This window comes from Megachile rotundata, chromosome 1 (genome assembly GCF_050947335.1).
Source record: "Megachile rotundata isolate GNS110a chromosome 1, iyMegRotu1, whole genome shotgun sequence".
In the NCBI taxonomy this organism is placed as follows: domain Eukaryota; kingdom Metazoa; phylum Arthropoda; class Insecta; order Hymenoptera; family Megachilidae; genus Megachile; species Megachile rotundata.
This window is the reverse complement of record NC_134983.1, coordinates 14,496,436-14,515,491: the sequence shown is the minus strand read 5'-3', so window position 1 is coordinate 14,515,491 and position 19,056 is coordinate 14,496,436. Positions and strand designations below refer to the sequence as shown.

General features: G+C 39.1%; 1 protein-coding gene and 1 long non-coding RNA gene across 6 annotated transcripts in view; one reads left to right on the top strand and one right to left on the bottom strand.

The window, feature by feature from the left end:
- LOC100877383 (uncharacterized) overlaps positions 1-19,056 on the bottom strand; it is a 361,812-nt gene that overhangs the window by 175,325 nt on the left and 167,431 nt on the right. The window lies entirely within an intron of this gene.
- LOC143265081 (uncharacterized) lies at positions 220-9,217 on the top strand. Of its 2 annotated transcripts, XR_013039236.1 has the most exons (4): positions 220-447; positions 3,566-3,666; positions 8,694-8,924; positions 9,026-9,217. It is a non-coding gene; the product is annotated as an uncharacterized LOC143265081 (long non-coding RNA). The 2 variants fall into 2 exon arrangements; XR_013039235.1 differs by having other exon boundaries at positions 8,694-9,217.

Sequence of the window (19,056 nt, the reverse complement as noted above, 5' to 3'; positions counted from 1 at the left end):
AACTTCCCTCCCCTAAAACTGTCCAACCCCCCCAACCTCAGTAAACTCAAATCTACAAATCCCCATATAAATCTCCAAATTCTCACACATACCAAATTCACAATTCCCAAAGTACGTGAACCCTCGTGAAACTTCGATCAAGTTACGCCAATGTCGCGCACACGGAACATAGGTTAGGCCTGCGCGTGCAACCGTACACGGCTGAGAAGCAATTACGTGCCACGGGAATGATAATCCCCGGTTGTAACTACGCGGGTAACTATATCGCGCTGCAGTGTATATGCCGTGACAACTACACCACGCGTACTCTACACGGCTGCAGTTTATATGAGAGTCGGTCGTATAACGTTTACGTCATACGAGGCGGCCCAGCTCCTCCTCGATGTTCTCCGTGCACACTCCTAACTCGTGACCGTGTATACTATTGCGTTTAATCGCATGCTGAAGGTAAGAGTTTTCAACTTTGTGATCCAGACAGTTGATTACACTTGTCTGGCTTTATTAATCGCTCACTTTGTATCGCGCAGTTTGATACAACACGCTTCGGGAACACTCGATTTCATGCGTTTCGTTAAACTGCATTTTACGCGATATCTTTCGGTTCTTATCTTTTGGTACTTTTTATGTTTTGGGGTTAGGTAAAATCGTTTTGGGAAGTTTAAAATTGTTTTGGGACTTGTGAGGGTTTTTTAGAATTATTTTGAGGAGACTTTAAGTGGTTAGAATTATTTTATGGGGGATTGTTTTTAGGATTTGTGTGAAGTTGCTTGGAATTATTTGAAGACTTCAAGTGTTACTTAAAATTATTTCATGAATTGTTGTTTTTAAAATTATTGTACGAAATGATAATTTGTTTTAAGAAGACTTTAAGTATTATACTTATGACTATAGGATTATTCCGTGGAAATTTAAGTTCACTTTACAAACACGTTGATTTTTTAATATTTCAACCAGGAAAATTCCTTCGTAGAAGTACTTTTAAAAAATGAATTTTTTATCAATTTCAAACGCATAATTCGCAGCGAGTATTATCATATTTGAACTCCGTATCAAATCGAGCATATATCGTACACGAAAGCTTGAAAATATTTCAGGAAATTGGCGATGCGCCGTGAAATAAAAGCGGTAGCCCATGCGGAGACCGCTTTCTTGTATCTGTATTTCGTATTTCAGTTTCGAGCACGATCGTTGAAATTTTGATGTCTATGAATATTAACGGCCGGTGCATTTCAGCCCGTTCAAAGGGACTCTCCTTTTTTCCCCCTTGGTGTACATGTTTTCGCGAACAACATGGTCGCACGGGCATAAACGACGGGGGCCGTTTGATACCTTTTATCGAATTTCCTTCAAACGATCTCTCTCCTCTTCCTTCCATCGCGTCTCTTTTTCACCGTCTCCGTGACTTTGTGTCGCTGTTCATGAATATTCCACGGACGATTATCGTGGAGCAGCGTCTCTCTGCCATTGTCGTTTACCATGGAGTATAGCGATGTCGTTGCATCATTCGCGGCACAGTCGTTTCCTCGTGTTTCGTACTTGTGCCTCTCAAAAGGTTTCAGTGGGGGGAAATGTAAAACGTGACTCGTTGTACGACGACAGCTACAAGATTGTCTCGCGTCGAACAACCAAGATAATGAAAACACCGGAGGAAACAAGCGTTACGAAAACCTTGTGCTTCGTTCCGATGCGTTTCACTTCCTTTAATTTACTTCGATCGGTACCGTTTGCTTCGATCTGTTTACGATTTGGAAGGTTACGATTGCGTCTCACGGATTTCTATGAAATTTTGGGTGATTGTAGTATTAAGTGTAAAATTCGTAATTTTAGCTTTGAATGAAGTAGTTGTAAACAGGATTTGAAGTACAAAAGAGTTACAGATCACGTACATGATTAGGTGGTGGTACTGTTCTAAATCCCAAACTCCAAATTCCCCAAGTTCCAAATTCCCCAGATTCCAAATCCTAAATTCCCCAAATTCCCCAAATTCCCCAGATTCCAAATCCCAAATTCCCCAGATTCCAAATCCCAAATTCCCCGAATTCCCAAATTCCAAATTCCAATTCCCCAAATTCTCGAGAATCCAAATTCCAATTCCCCAAATATCAAATTCCCCAAATTTAAAATTCCCCAAATTCCCCAGATTCCAAATTCCAAATTCTCCAAATTCTCCAGATTCCAAATCCCAAATTCCCCGAATTCCTTAGATTCCAAATTCCAATTCCCCAAATATCAAATTTCCCAAATTTAAAATCCCCCAAATTCCCTTGATTCCAAATTCCAATTCCCCAAATTCCCTAGAATCCAAATTCTAATTCCCCAAATTTAAAATTCCTCAAATTCCCCAGATTCCAAATCCTAAATTCCCCAAATTCCAAATCCCAAATTCCCCGAATTCCCAAATTCCAAATTCCAATTCCCCAAATTCCCGAGAATCCAAATTCCAATTCCCCAAATATCAAATTCCCCAAATTTAAAATCCCCCAAATTCCCTTGATTCCAAATTCCAATTCTCCAAATTCCCTAGAATCCAAATTCCAATTCCCCAAATTCCCCAGATTCCAAATCCCAAATTCTCCAAATTCTCCAGATTCCAAATTCCAAATTTCCCGAATTCCCTAGATTCCACATTTCAATTCCCGAAATACTAAATTCCCCAAATTCCCTAGTTTCCAAATTCCAATTCCCCAAATACCAAATTCCCCAAATTTAAAATCCCCCAAATTCCCTAGATTCTGAATATCAAATTCCCCAAATTCCTTAGATTCCAAATTCCAATGATTTGTAAAAATAAAATCAAAACCACTGGGAATAAAAATAGAAATAATCGAAAAGAATGCAAGGAATTATTATTTGAAGAAAGAGATTGACGATGAAATTTTAATTCGGAAATTGGCTCAGCTAATAAGGTTGGAATCGATATTAATTTAATAGAGGGTGTCGTCGTTTTGTGGATGCAACATGCGTGATGGACGCGCGCGCTGGCCCGAGCGGAATTCAAGAATAAGAAGTTGAAGAAGTCGAGTGTTGAAGGTGGTATGCGTGGAACGAGCACCGGCTGTCGTAGTTTACCGTTATATTTCCGTGAGAGAGAGCTCTCTTCGTAGAAGACCGTCTTCTTGTTTCAAACTTACGTTTCTTTTATTCCTTCTTTCTTCGAGATACATTCGCTATGATTTTCCTGCCAGGCAATTGCGGATAAATTCAAATTCCGTAGACAATTTAGCAAAGTTCTTTGGTAGATTGCAGTTGGAGGAACTAGTTTGAAAATTTATTTATAGAGTGTTTGGGAAGTTAAAGATTTGATGGTATAGTGATTTGATTAGGAGTTTAGGTGGGTGGAAAGGTGGAAATGTGGGAATGTAGGAATGTAGGAATGTTGGAATGTAGAAATGTAGGAATGTAGGAATGTAGAAATGTAGAAATAGAAAAATTTAGAATCTCAAAAATAAAGAAATTTACTAATTTAGAAATTGAGAAATCTAGAAATTTTTAAAATTATTAATCTAAAAATTCAAAAATCCCAAAAATCCTCGACTTCCTAAAAAGAAATTATTCTCAATTTCAGAACAATGCAAGCACTTTCGGAACAATAACTTCAAGGCTACTTAGCAAAATACTGCAGAATCTCAATTCCTGAAGAAATTTTCAGTGGGTCGACGGTCAACGGTAAGGAAAAATCCCAGTGTTCGTAGACTTTGTTAGACGGAAAAGCGTTTTTACAGCGAACAGCAATGGCAACTAAACGTCTGCGTCGTAAGTGAGCGTCGCTGGACGTTCGAGCTCAATTTCAACTCAATTACTGTAACCAAGCTCTTTATTATTTCTGCCAGCTGTTTTCTTTCGTTCCTCGGACCGTGTACACCGTTATACGAGCCGTACAGTATACTTGTTTCGATTCAACCGCGTATTTCACTGCATTCGATAGGTAGTCTCGCGAATAATAATTCTGCACGTCGCTCGTTCGAAACTGAACGACGTTCAACTTCAACGATGATATCTGTGCAATTTTAATCCTCTGCACTTAGTAACCGATTCAGTTTCAAATTTCTACATTTGACAATTCAGATACTTTTTTAGATTTTTTATTAAAATATGAAACAAATAGAAGGTTCACAAATTTAAAAATTTTCAAATCCTTAAGATTCTAATTTTTTAAATTCTCAAATTTCTAAGGTTTTGAATTCCTCCAATTCCCTAGATTCCAAATCTCCCAAATTTCTAATTCACCAAATTCCCTAGATTCCACATTCCAATTCCCCAAATTTTCTGGATTCCAAATCTCCCAAATTTCTAATTCACCAAATTCCCTAGATTCCAAATTCCAAATCCCCAAATTCCCTAGATTCCAAATTCCCCAGAGTACAAATTCAAATTCCCTAGATTGCAAATTCCAATTCCCCAAATTCCCTAGGGTCCAAATTCTAATTCCCCAAATTCCCTATATTCCAAATTCCAATTCTCCAAATTCCCTAGAGTCCAAATTCCAATTCCCCAAACTCCCTAGATTCCAAATTCCCAATTCCCCAAATTCCAAATCCCCAAATTCCAAATCCCCAAATTCCAAATCCCCAAATTCCAAATCCCCAAATTCCCTAGAGTCCAAACTCCAATTCCCCAAACACCCCACATTCCAAATTCCAATTCCCCAAATTCCCTAGAGTCCAAATTCCAATTCCCCAAATTCCCAATTCCCCAAATTCCAAATCTCCAAATTCCCTAGAGTCCAAACTCTAATTCCCCAAACACCCCACATTCCAAATTCCATTTCCCCAAATTCCCTAGATTCCGAATTCCAATTCCCCTAATTTCCTAGATTCCAAATTCACCAAAATTTCGAATCCTCCAAATTCCAAATCCTTCAAATTCCAAATCCCCCAAATTCCAAATCCCCCAAATTCCAAATCCCCCAAATTCCAAATTCCCCAAATTGCTAATTTCCAGAATCTCCAGATCTCTAAAACCATATATTCCTGTTAAATTTCGACCGATTTCGGGATAAATAGCTTCGCAGACGAAGCGCAATCGTGGCTGTACATTTCATTCGCGAATTTCACGCGTGTCTTAGCGACGTGCCGTCTAATCTGCGACAGAAACTGCACACCGGCAATCATCTGTGCAAATTCACGTGCGAGCTCGAGTTCAGCATGTGTCTAGCCACAGTCGACCACCGAAACCGGTTTCTCCTGCTTTCAGGCCGAGTAATTTCGTTAGTTCGCTATCCTTTTCTTTTCTCGATGCTTTCATATTATTCTTCGCAATTAACTATAACGTTCGAAATAATTCTGAAACTCGTTCGACAGAATAGATACCAAGATCAGGAAATTAATTTGATTCTTTATCATTTCTCAGCTTCGTGCCACCGATTAGTCATCTGTGCGAATGATATTAACACGTACGTCCATTTAACAAGTGTTCTCCAGAGCAGATGATCGATGTGCTCAACGATGATTAGCATATAAGAACCGAATAATTGGAGAGTACAATTATTTACACTCTCGCACGATAAAACGTGTCTGTGGTTATTCGTACTGTTCATATATGTTGTTATACATTTTATGTCCAAGTCTGAATTTTCCAATAAATTTTAATCACCTAATTTCCTGAAGAAGATAAATCGTTAACATCAAAGAGGAACATTAACAATCGATGAGATCGATTAAGTACTGATCAACCGATAATCGATCAACGGACATCAAACGCTACTATAAGTTAACCAGAAAAATAAAGGAAATTCGTCCGCGAAAAGCCGCGGCAATGTTTTCACCGTCGCGGCGTTGTCAGCGTCGCGTCGCACATTATGGAACGCCTTCGAGTAGTTTACAAGCAGCTTGAAGAAGCAAGATTAATTAGATGCCGATGACAAAGCGGGAGCGTGTCTTCGCGCTCCGTTCGGGCTGACGTTCATGGACCGATAAACTTTGAAATTTTGACGACGCTCAAACAGATCCGCTCGTGGAGGGCTTCTTCTCCCTCGACAATAGCCTGCGATAAGGTCCTATTGATTTGAGACCGACTCGACCGGAGAAAATTGAACGCGACTGCTCGATTAAATCTTCTGAAACGCCTTCTTACCATTTCTCCTCCTCTTCTTATTTTCTGTGTTCGGTTTTTCTACGATTATGTTATTTCGTTACGATTATGTGACCTTATTTTTTAACACGATTATATACGCTTTTGTATTGTCATACTGTGATACAATCAAATATGAAGCTAGGGTATCAATTTGAAGTTAAGGTTCAATTATAATTCGTAAATTACAGTTGTTAATAGTTGTTTGGGATGAGGTACATTTATTAAGATTTCTTGAAGTCATCGTACATTTTCACTAACAATAAGATAGAAAATCAATGTGTGTACAATTTTATGTTCAGCCATTTGTCTATCTACTTTACAACATTATTTTTAATTTCAAATTAAGTGCACACCACAAGCAGATACGTTTAGTGTTGTCAATATGAAATTCGCAGGCAATAGTATTGATAAAAGTAGCATCCTTAACGCCTTGCCGTGCCATTTATTTATGAGGTGCGTCAGTCAAGACTAACCATTCAGGATTATAACATTAAAACGAACAAAGAAAATTAAAATGTTCTAAGTATTTTATATTCAGGGATCCTTGACAACGCAAATTATAGTTGGATCTAAAATTCAAGTTGAAGAGTATTCAAAATTTGAGTAACATTAATCACATTTGAGTCGTGAGTGCGTCACGAGTGAGACTCGTCAAAGCACGGGAAGGGGTTAAACGTAAAACGGCATAACGTTTTAAATCCGCGATAGAAACCAACACGTGACAGAAACCTGTCGCGCGTCGATTGTCGTAGAGAAGCTTGCGGCCGTCGCGAAGAAGACGAAGAACTGTCCGTTGGCGAGAAAACGGGATATACGGGCGTCGAATGGCTCGCAGGACGCCTCTGAAACCCCATCAGACAGTCAGCGAGGGTTCACGCGACACAATAACGAGAGACACGGACGTGAATGCCCGATGAGCTGTGTGTGTTCGAACACGATACGTGTCTCGAGGGTAGTGCTTCCTCGCTTCTCGTTCGCACCCTTCCTTTACCCTCGACCGTCTTATCTCGTCCCTTTTTCTTCCGTTCACGACGATGCAATTTATATTACAAAGACGCGACCGGGGGACTACCAAAGAGCATCGAGTACCGTGCTTTGACTTATTGACCTCTCCGCCTTTGATTACTGTAATTGTTGGGTTAAGGGTCGCGTTAACCCTACAGTCAACGGTTAAACGATTCTGGGGAATTTCTGGGACGTCGATCACCTTGAGATCTTATGCATATTCAGAGAATTTAAAGACTTGAGAATTTACATATTTTAGAGTTTGTAGAATTTAGGAAATTTGGAGAATTTGAGCTATTTGGGAAATTTGGAGAATTTTTGGAATCTGGAAAATTAGGGTTTTGGGAAATTTGAGGAATTTTTGAATCTAGGAATTTAAGAATCTGGGGAATTACGGAATCTAGGGATTTCTGAAACTGGGGAATTATCGAATCTAGGGATTTTTGAATCTGGGGAATTTTGGAATTCTGGAAATTTTGGAATCTAGGAAATTTTGGGATCTAGAAAATGGGGAATTTAATAATTTCAGGATTTGGAAATTTGAGAACCTACAAATTCGAAATTTTAAAGATTTGGAAATTTAATCGATTTGGAGAATTTTGGAAATTCAGAATATTAGAAATTAGAAAATTTTCAAAAACTCTGAAGATTCGATAATATTTAAATTTGTAATTTGAAGTTAGCCATCGTAAAATCTAAAAATGTAAAAAACACTTGAAAATCTGACAATGTAGTATTCAGCATCTTCCAAAGCTTGTTAATTCCAAGTCTCAAATATTTCAAGTTTACCAATTTGAACATTTGCAATGTACGAATAAAATAACTTCAAACATAGAAATTCCAAAGTTTCCAAATGAAAATCTTAACCGCAAGGAATTAAATAAGTAAAAACGTCTAAAACGATGAAAGTAAAGAGGAAAGAAGCGAAAGAAATAAAAAGCAGCATGTTCCTCGTTGGTCGTGTATACGTGTTGTATTCTCATTCATCGGTCGTCTGACTTGTTCCACGATCGTCCTTCGTAGACGATAAGGATCACGCGCGAGGTCTCGACCGCGAATTGCACGAGAACCACCAGGACTGGCAGGATGACGACCGTTAAGGACGAGGACATTGAACTTCGCGGCGTGCGGAGCTCTCTCCACGTTTCGTGCCAGCCGCGGTTCTCATTCTTTTCTTTCCTTCTTTCTCCTCGTTTCCTCTCTTTCTTCACGGAATCGTCTAACGTTCTTGCCCAGGGGGTTACACAGACTCGAAACACGCCAACGATCGCTTTCTTCTTTATTCTTTTATCTTCGGTTTTTGGTGATTCAGATACTTTCTGAGTTTAATGTCCTTGCGGACTGCTTTTTGTCGCGTGGGCCTAACCCTTGCGATTGATATATGGTCTACAGGTGTAGATTATGTTTAATTCACCTCTGATGGCATAATATGTTGCTAATGTATTTCAGAAGATTTCTATATTTCACTATGTTATTCTATGTTTGCTATATTTGACTAAATCCTCAAGTTTTCTATTATAAATTCCCATATCCAAAATTCCCAAATAAAGTTCCGTACCTCCAACTCTCAAAATCTTAAATGCCTAATATCGCTTTCGATGCAAATTTAATTGCAGATCGGAATTTATGCAGAGTATGACGATTCATTTATCAGCCCACGGAAAGAGAATGGTGCATACGGTTTCATTAACAACGGTAATCCCGGGAAGAGACGAGGGAAAGGTGAAAGTGAAGCGAAAGTGAATGCAGAATATAAACGTAACGCGAGGTCGTACAAACGAACGTATAATAAAAGGCAGACCATCTTGTAGTGGTTCGTGTTTCACGATCTGACATATCGATGTTAGGTAAAATCTCATTTTTATCAGGTATTTTATTACATCACATGCTTATGGTTATACCTGATTGTGTCAAATATACTTCATACTTCATTGTGTATGATTTTCAGTGTTAAATAGAAGCTCTTACTTCTCGTTATTATACTTCAAGAATTATGTATAACATACTTAAAAATCTCATGAAGCACGTTACTATTGAAATATTAAAAATTATTGCATTATTGCAATTATTAGATTTAAGGATCGTGAAATTTAACTTACGAGAACAGCTGAGATACGTAAGAATCTTCCTCACACTTACCTGAAACAAGAAAAAACAATAAATTAGTTAAATTATATACAATCTTGTCGATAAAATGTTTCCTGCAAAACACAGCAATACGAACAGTAGCAATAAATATTACCCTAATGTTAAATGAATTTTACCGTAGAGATATAAAATATAATAACATGGAAATACAGCAATCTAATATGAAAATAACAGAGCTGAAATTCGTCATCGTGACAGAGTATAGTATTAAAGATATCGGAGCAGACGGTAAACGTCGAAAAGGGGGTGGAAGACAGTTCCCGTGGGGCACAGGGATGCAGAGACACGAAGACAGAAGGGTGCTTCATCCCCTCGCGTTTCCGTGACCGCAATAATCCGACAGGTTCGAACAAAGTGATCGCGCACGAACAGAACAAGAGAAGAAACAACGAAGAAAAGGAGAGTGTTGGTGTATTCGAGACGAGGAGGTGATAAACGCGTGCGATGAAAGGGGGTAGTTTGAAAGGAAATAGGAAAAGATCGAAGAACGGGAAGAGGAAAAAATGAGGATACAATGCGACGCAGGATACAATGTCGCAGGACTTCGGTTTGAAACATTAAAAGTACCGGAGTGTGAGGTTCTAAAGGTGCGTTTCCATGCAACGATCTCCGTTTACGATCGATAAGTTGCATACGATTATCTTTAGAAAAATATCATACTGGCAAATACTACAATTTTTAATGTCGCGATATTAAATATATCCGATTGAATTTCACGTGAAAATGCACCCTGAAGATTTTATAAATTATTCTAACAAATTATTATTATAAATAAACTATTAATAAAAGTATTAATAGAAGTATGATATGAAAAAGTATGAGTATCTGAAGATGTCACAATATTATCACACCAGAAATAATAACTGTTACTGTTATAAATGTCTTAATTTATCGCGACCATGAGAACGTGGCTTAAGGGATTATTGTCGTTTTTAACGCCTTTTAAGGGTGCGATATTAAACCGCGAATAGCTAAAGTGTCAGAGTGTGACGGCAATAAAATGCATGATATTAAACGTGACAATTTTCCGTCACATGAAAACGTACCCTAAAGGATAGAGTGGCAGCATCATCAACAACCACTGGCGGCATATCGACACCGTAACAGTAACCTTCTCGTCACCACAATACCGTGGTGAAACTACCACCAGCGAGGCTCGCGTTATTACCTTACGTGCCTGCATGCCGACGAAGTAACTTCGAATTCCCTTGAAATTCACCCTCTCAACCCCTTGGACAACCCCCGTCTGGTGGCATCCGGCTTTAATTCAATGGACGCGAACGTCGCGACGAAACTCTTGATAAGTCGAGAACTCGATCGACTTTCCTCCCCCTCGAGTCTCGATAAAAGTCTACCCGGTAAAAAGTTTCCAAGATCTCGATTCGAAGGGTTAACCGTCCTGGAAAAAGATACTTCGTTTCTCCGTTGTTCGATCGTGCCTCTTCGTTCGGCGAGACTCGTGGCGAAGAATAATTTTCAAGATTTCTCGGCTTAACGAAGCTCTTCACAATGAGGATTTTCCTGACTTCAATTCGTTGGGGACCTCGGAGGGACGCTGAAGGATTTTTTGGTAAGAGGTTGTTAGCGAAAATTCGATTATGCGTTTCACGGTGGATAACTTGAGAGAACCACAGCGAGGACCGAGTATTTCCTTGTACTTGTACAAGATAATATTGTATACAGTTGTATATTTATAATACTTTTTTACACTGTTATATTCCCATGTTAAAAACAATTTTAACTGAAGATATTGTGGAACACGAAGATTCACGAAACCTCAATTTTATTCTCCATGCATTATATCGCCACTCTCTCTATTCTTACGTGGTTTTCTTTACGTGTTAAATTTGTTGCGCGTTATATTGCCAAATATAGTACTTGCTACGCATTGTATTCGTCACGCGTTAGAACTACCATGCGTTATATCGCCACGCGTGAGAACCACCATGCGTTATATCGCCACGCGTTAGAACCACCATGCCTTATATCGCCACGCGTTAGAACCACCATGCGTTATATCGCCACGCGTTAGAACCACCATACGTTATATCGCCACGCGTTAGAACCACCATGCGTTATATCGCCACGCGTTAGAACCACCATGCGTTATATCGCCACGCGTTAGAACCACCATACGTTATATCGCCACGCGTTAGAACCACCATGCGTTATATCGCCACGCGTTAGAACCAACATGCGTTATATCGCCACGTGTTATATTGCCACGCGTTATATTGCCGCGCGTTATATCGCCACGTGTTATATCGCCGAGTTGTATTAGTTATGCGTTGGAACCACCATGCGTTATATTACCACATATTTTATTTCACGCGCATTGAATTTGTCACACATTATATTTTCCACGCATTATATCGCCTCGCGTTATATTGCCACTTATTGTATTAACCACACGTTGCATCATCTCGCGTTATATCATTACTAGTATTTGAAGTGCATTGTAATTTCAACATATTATATCACCTCGCGTTATATCGCCATTTCTATTTTGTCACGCGTTATATTGCCATTTATTGTATTTGTCACTCTTTACAGCACCATGCATTATCTCACATAGCACTTTACATTACATATGAATAATTTTTTGACCCATTCGATATATCGCCAATTCCAATAACTCTGCTACAGTCTCGAACCTGAGAAATCTACGTATCGTTCATTTCACCGGTTCGACAGTTTTTATGTCTAATATAATTTTATCCGATAAAAGCATATTGTTATATTTATACGATATTGATCGAATAAGAAATTAACGAATGCGAGCATCAGCGATGATAAATATTTATGAAGCAACGATGTGTCCTTTTCTTTGCACCTAGCTGCACGCACGATCCGCTTCACCGAAAAGTTTAATGAACGGAGAAGTTGGACGAACAACTTCTGAAAGTTGTAGAGGGGTTTCGAGATCGTTTATCTAAATTAAAGGTCTGCTCACAGCAACGCGTGTCGTGCTCCCTAATCCATAAAATAACCGTTCCACCGAGAACGGTCGACGACCACGTTTTTATTTATCAGCGTTCACGCGACCCGTGTTCACCCCTCGAAACGACCGGATCACATTTATCTATCTGGACTTGTTCATACTTCTACGTCTAAGTGATTTTGCTCATACTTTCATACGGTTAAAATTTATTTATCGACGTTTGTTTATGTTCCCCGTTTATTTACGGTGAATCGAGCGAGCGCAATTTTAACGTAATTTTATGTTGAAAGAACGAGTTGCAGAAACAGCTGTTTTGAAACGACACATTTTCGTTGCACGGTTTTTCGCCGTGCAAAGTGGTTATCCTCGACGTAGTTCCTTTCCAAAGCAACACCCTCTTTGTACCACACATTATGAAATACATAATGCAAATAACGTCGGAAGTGTTAGCAATTTTCTGCTGCATAAATTAATAGAAAAATTTCTCGGCTTTCGTTTTAGCCCGCTTTCATTTACTTTCATACTAATTTGTATCGCATTATACTGTGTAATTTCCCTACACTTCATATTCTGCTCTCACTCGTTATGAACACAGCAAATTATTCAGATTTTCTGGTGTGTATTTCCCGAATTTGCAAATTGTCAAATTACTAAATTATCAAAATGCCAAAGCAGAAGACGTTCGAATTTCACCTTTAGTTTACAAAAAGGCGGTCTTTAACTCTGCAAACCGATTATTCGTAGAATGTCTTATAATCGCATCAATTTTACACAAAATCAATGTTCGAAGAGCGGTGCATAAGCAACTCATTTATTATACCAGCGTAAATCCAGCTTTAACGAGTTAACACAACAGCTCAAACAGCAAACGTCTCTCGCGCGTTGTTTGACCCAGTTAAGTATTTGAGATATTGCCCCGAGTCCCGTTTTCTACTATAATGACCACCGGACGGGCAAGTAAACATGCAATTAAGTTAATGGCGTTCGCGACAGCAGGTTTTTCATGATGCACGTTCGAATATACGGTCGCTTGGGGTAGAAAGACCTTGACCTTGACCCAATAACACGAAGATCCGAAGCGTAACAGAGGATCATCGGACAGCTGGTCGAAACAGATTGCTCGACGTATAACTCGACCATTAAACGTGTCACGTGACGACGACCAACGACGACTTAATACCGTTAACCCTATCGCAAGATCCGCTTCCGGTAAATTCTTCCCTCCCTTGTTCCGCCCACGTTACGGCTTTCTCCGTGGCCCCACCATCGACACTGACACACCTCTTCTTCTCTAGCGGGTGTACGTTCGTGGTATCAATATTTTAGTACTTCTTAACTTGATTATTGTTTTTGGTTTAATTGAATTTTGATTTGTTTAAGAAGATAGATCTTTGATAGTAATGACTGTGTTTAACAGGGAATTGGGAAATTTGGAAATAGGAAAGTAGGAAATTGAGTAGTGGAAAATTGGGAAATTGAGTAATGGGAAATTGGGAAATGGGAAATTAGGAGATCGAGTAATGGGAAATGGGAAATTAGCAGATTGAGTAATATGAAAATGGGAAATTAGAAAATTAGGAAATTGGGAAGTGGGAACATGGGAGATTGAAAAATTCAAAGTTTGAAGCATGAGAATTTGGGAAATTAGGAAAATGGGAAATTGGGAAATTGGGAAATTGGGAAATTGGGAAATTGAGAAATTGGGAAATCGGAATTTGGAACTTAAGAATTCAGGAAATTGGAAAATTGGGAAACTGGGAAATTAGGAAATTGGGAAATTGGGAAATGGAAATTCGGGACATGAGAATTCGGGAAATTGGGAAATTGGGAAATGGGAATTCGGGACATGAGAATTCGGGACTTGAGAATTCGGAAAACTGGGAAATTGGGAAATGGGAATTCGGGACATGAGAATTCGGGACTTGAGAATTCGGAAAATTGGGAAATTGGGGAATTGGGAAGTGGGGAAATGGGGAAATGGGGAAATGGGGAAATGGGGAAATGGGAAATTAGGAAATAGGGAAATTGAGAAATTGGGAAATCGGAATTCGGAATTTGAGAATTCGGGAAATCGGGAAATTGAGAAATTGGGAAACTAGAAAATTGGGAAACCGGAATTCGGAACTTGCGAATTCGGAAAATTGGGAAGTTGGGAAACTTGGAAATTGGGAAATTGGGAAATCGGGTTAATTCGAAAATCGAAAAATTCGGGAAATGGAAAATTGGTAAATCGTCTCATAGGTATCAGAAAATGAAAATTTGGAAAATTGTAAAATTAAACGTGTAAAATTAAAACAGAGTAATTCGACCATGCATTATTGAGAGTTAGAGCGAACACCCCGTATATATCTGATTCACCTCCCGTTCCCCCTTCCTCCTGATCCTCTAGCAAGCGCAACAGAGTTCATTACCCACGGACTGGGATCAACGCGTCTGCCTTTAAATCTACAGTTAAGTATCTACCTGTCGGGGACGCTAATTAAGGTCTCGCAGCCAAACCGCTCTTTACCGGGCTGCCACGAGACCGTCTTTCCGCCCTGAGAAAGCGAGAGGATTGATCGACTGACAATTATCCGAGTATCGGAATCTATCTGCCGGATGAAAGGAGAAAATGTTCGTGTGACACGGTGGAAATTATGGAACCCAAGTCAGACAAAAACCGGAAGGAATATTTGAAGTTTAATCCTCATGAAAGGCAATTTATATTTCTAAATTAACATCTTAAAATTCTGTAATTTGCAAACTCTGTAATTGCTAAATTATGGAAGTAATTTCCGACAGTATTTGCAATGACTCTGTTTTCTTAATTATTTGAGTGAAGTGAATTTGTAATATCGGAACTTCATTATGCAGCGAAATTAACACGTCAGAAGTTACCATGTAAATGAACGCTTGATAATAATCGAACAATACAAAAGCAACGGATTTACGTTTGCTAGAAATAAACTAGTTTGTCGACTTTCAAGATTGGAATTTCTTTCAGCAGGAATTTCTGTTAATTCATCACGACAAGTCAAAATGTTAATCGCGTTTGCCCGCACGGAAAACAAGAAAGATTCCGAGAAACCAGTGTTCCCAGTTTCGTAATCGCTCAATCATTTACACGGACCGGCCAGCAGCGCGTAACTGACCGTAATTACGGCAAACACAATAACCGGAATGTAGTTGGTACGATAATGAGGAGAACGAGCGTGTTACAGGGGAAGGTGGGTATCTCGCAGCTTTGCGGTCTCTCCTCTGCAATAACTCGCTTCCTAAACGAGACGACTTAAGATTCACCGGCTAGATTCTACGAATCCATTCGTGGTTACCTTTAAACGATAGTACACTCAGGTGCAACGTGGGTTTCCTTTCGATGAAAGTACGTATTAGAGGAAGAACGATCGCTTTTTGTAAATTACAAGATAAAAGGAAAAACTTGACAATTGAGCCTTGAACTTTTAAGTTCAATTCGCACATTATCATGTCTTCGTAAACCTAAACTTTTTAATTCTTAAATTTCCCCAGACTCCCAAGGCTCAAGATTCATAAAATTCCCTAAATCTTCATAGTCCCCCAAATTCTCGAAACTTCACAAACTCTCAGTATCTCATATATTGGAATTACGAAAAATTCCCCAGACTCCAACAAAATTCCCCAAATTCTGAAAGTCTTCCAAATTTCTCTAATTTTTTCAAATCCCCCAAACTCTCACATCCCCAAATCCCCTAGATTTCTCAAATATTTCCCAAATTTCCCTAGACCCCAAATTCTAATATCCAAAATTCCCTAACTTCCTCCAAAATTTCCTAAACTCTAAAAACTCCTAAATTTCTCGAATTCTCCAGATTCCCAAAATTCCCTTAGACCCCCAAATTCTCATATCCCAAAATTCCTTAGCTTCCGCTGAAATTTTCCAAATTCTTATATTTCAAAATTCCCTAGCTTCCCCCGAAATTTTCTAAGCTTTCAAATTCCCCAAATTCCCCTAGATTCCCCAAATTCTTATATCCAAAAATTCTCAAAAATCCCCAAATTACTAGTATTCCCTAAATTCATCAAATTTCCTAAATCCCCCAAATTCTCAAAATTTCCCAAATTCTAAAAATTCCCAGATATGGATATTTCTCAAATTTCCCAATTTCTAAACATCTCCACTGAAATTTGTTTAAATGACCAAACATAAAAATTTATTAATTGACGATCATCGAGTAAAAACTGATCATATACCTTAATATTTCATTTGAAAGGCTACCATGCTCACGAATGTACAGTTTCCATCGACAAGATACGCACGTGTTACGATGCAAAATACGGTTGGAAACGAGACTTTCATCGAGTCGTTCGTCGGAACTTTCGCTAAACGAGAACGATCGACACGGATCGAAACGATCTTCGAGCTCATTCCCGGTCATTGGAGGATCATTCGCACGAGACGTTCGCATCCAACATGGCGATTCGAATCGAGTTTACGGAGCCAGATAAGCACGGGAACCGGTTCGGTACTGTACACAAGCTGAATTTCCCGCGGAACGAAACTACCAGGATCGAGCTAACGACGTGCTCCGTGACGAGGAAGGAATACGGTTGACACGAGACCAAACACCGACGAAACTGGAGCAAACTCGAACGGAGAGACCCGCTTCGAGAGAAACGGAAGTGCAGAAGTCTCTCCCGACAAAAACAACTTCTCGACACAGTGATTTTTACGCCTATCACGGAAACTTTCCCTCGGTTAATCAGCTCGATCATAGTTTTTTTCTTAACGGAACTGTTCAATTAGTGTGTTGTTACAGACATTCTAACATGAAAGTACATATTAGGTATATTGAAAAATTACCGCTGAATCAGGTATGGAAACGAGATTATAATTACATGCATCCTTGTAATTACTGATTGTACATTATTGTTGCTCACTCACGGTTGATGAATTATTTCATCACTCGAAGTTCAATAATTTGCATAGTCAAGAATCGTTGAATATAAAGTCATCACGTCTTTTTATAATATTGTAGCAGTGATGACTGACGCATCCGGCGATTAATAGCAACTCATACTGTTCGAATGCGTGATCGAATACTTGCGTGACTCAGCTTGTATCGATTGCGAATACTTATAAAAGTTGCAAATAAGACGAGTAGTAAAAATTCGTGTGGGGTTAAAGAGGGTGCAAAAGGGGAAGAGAGAAAACAGAGAGAATACAAAAGAGGGAGAAAGAGGAGACGCGAGAAGACAGCGAATTAATCTCCCTATTAGCGGTCGCCAGTCTCAATTGCCTTCGTCCTCCCTTCTTTCCGCCTCTCTTTCGACCTCGTTCTCTGCCTACTACCACCTCCCCTTCAACGGCGAACCGGAAGTCGAGCAATTTATCTCGGCCGCTTCTTCTTGCCTGTGTGCTGCCCTGACGAAACTGCGCGCACGAAAAATCCTGCTAATTGGAGATCAGCTTTCGGCTACCGTTATTACCGACCGTACGCGAACATCGAACGCCTACCTTTTTGCCTCGCTCCGACGGATTTACTTACGTCGTTCGATCGTGACACGGGTCACGTGAAATCGTTGACTCGCGTCAGATCCCCGCAAGCGAACCGGCAAATTCATGGTTGTCGAACCGGGAACTGCGACACGTTCGACAAAGAGGATACGTTTTCACAGAGTAATATGTACCGTGAAATTATAACGTAAGACGGATAATGTACGATCGTTCTGTGACATGTATGCATTTCCGGGTGGAAATGTTTCTCACACGCTTGTGGAAAGTTTCCGTTGAACAGCTGCCAGTTTAACGAGATTTTCCTTGCAAATGGTACGCAATCAAAATACAGTATGCTTTCGTTATATTGCCATTTTGACAGTTGTAATTGAACGCGAAATACAATTTGTCAATGTGGCGATATAATACGTGGATATGTAACGTGAGGAAATACAACGGATGGCGATATAACGCGAGGAAATACAATACCTGACGATATAACGTGAAGAAATACAGTGCATAGTGATATAACGTAAGGAAATACAATACATGGCAATATAACGTGAGGAAATTCGGTACATGGCGATATAACGAATGGATATATAACTCGTGGCGGTATAACGCGTGGCAATACAATACATAGCGATATAACGAATGGATGTATAATTCGAGGCAATATAACGCGAGGCAATAAATACATGGCGATATAACGCGAGGAAATGCAACACACGGTGATATAATGCGAGAACATAGAATGTGTGATGATATGATACACAGCAATATAAAATACGTAGCGATATATAAAATGTGGCGATATAACACGAGAATATGTAATGTGACGCGATATAGCACGAGGAAAAGCAGCACATCGTGATACAACGCATGGATATGCATAATGCGGTGGTTTAATATGCATATACAATTTGCGGCAATATAACGCGTATTAATACGTGCGAGACAATGTTCAATACGAAACAACAGAACACACGGATATACAACACAATTTTATAACAATCAAATTGAGTTTGTATAAAGGACAATAACCAATTCATTGCAGCTAGCATGGTATTGATTTTATTAAGCTGACAATTATTCCAAAGTTACATTTTACGTTGAATTAATGAAAAAAGGCAAAATAGAGCCTGTTAAATAATTGTACATTTCAGAACGAAATCAAATTAATCGATACTAAACACGTCAAATCAACGATAAACGTTTAAACAAAAATGCATTCAATAAAACTTGAAAAGTATCGTTAAATTACGAACTCAATAAAACCGCGAAATCAGAGTAAAAACTTGTATCGATGACGATCGATAAAATAAATAAATAGAGGAAAAAAAAAGAGAGAGAAAGAGAGAGATTGTCTGTAAACGAATTCTCTCTTGAAATGATAAAAAAAAACGAACTGTTCGTTGTTCACCGATTTCCAATCGTC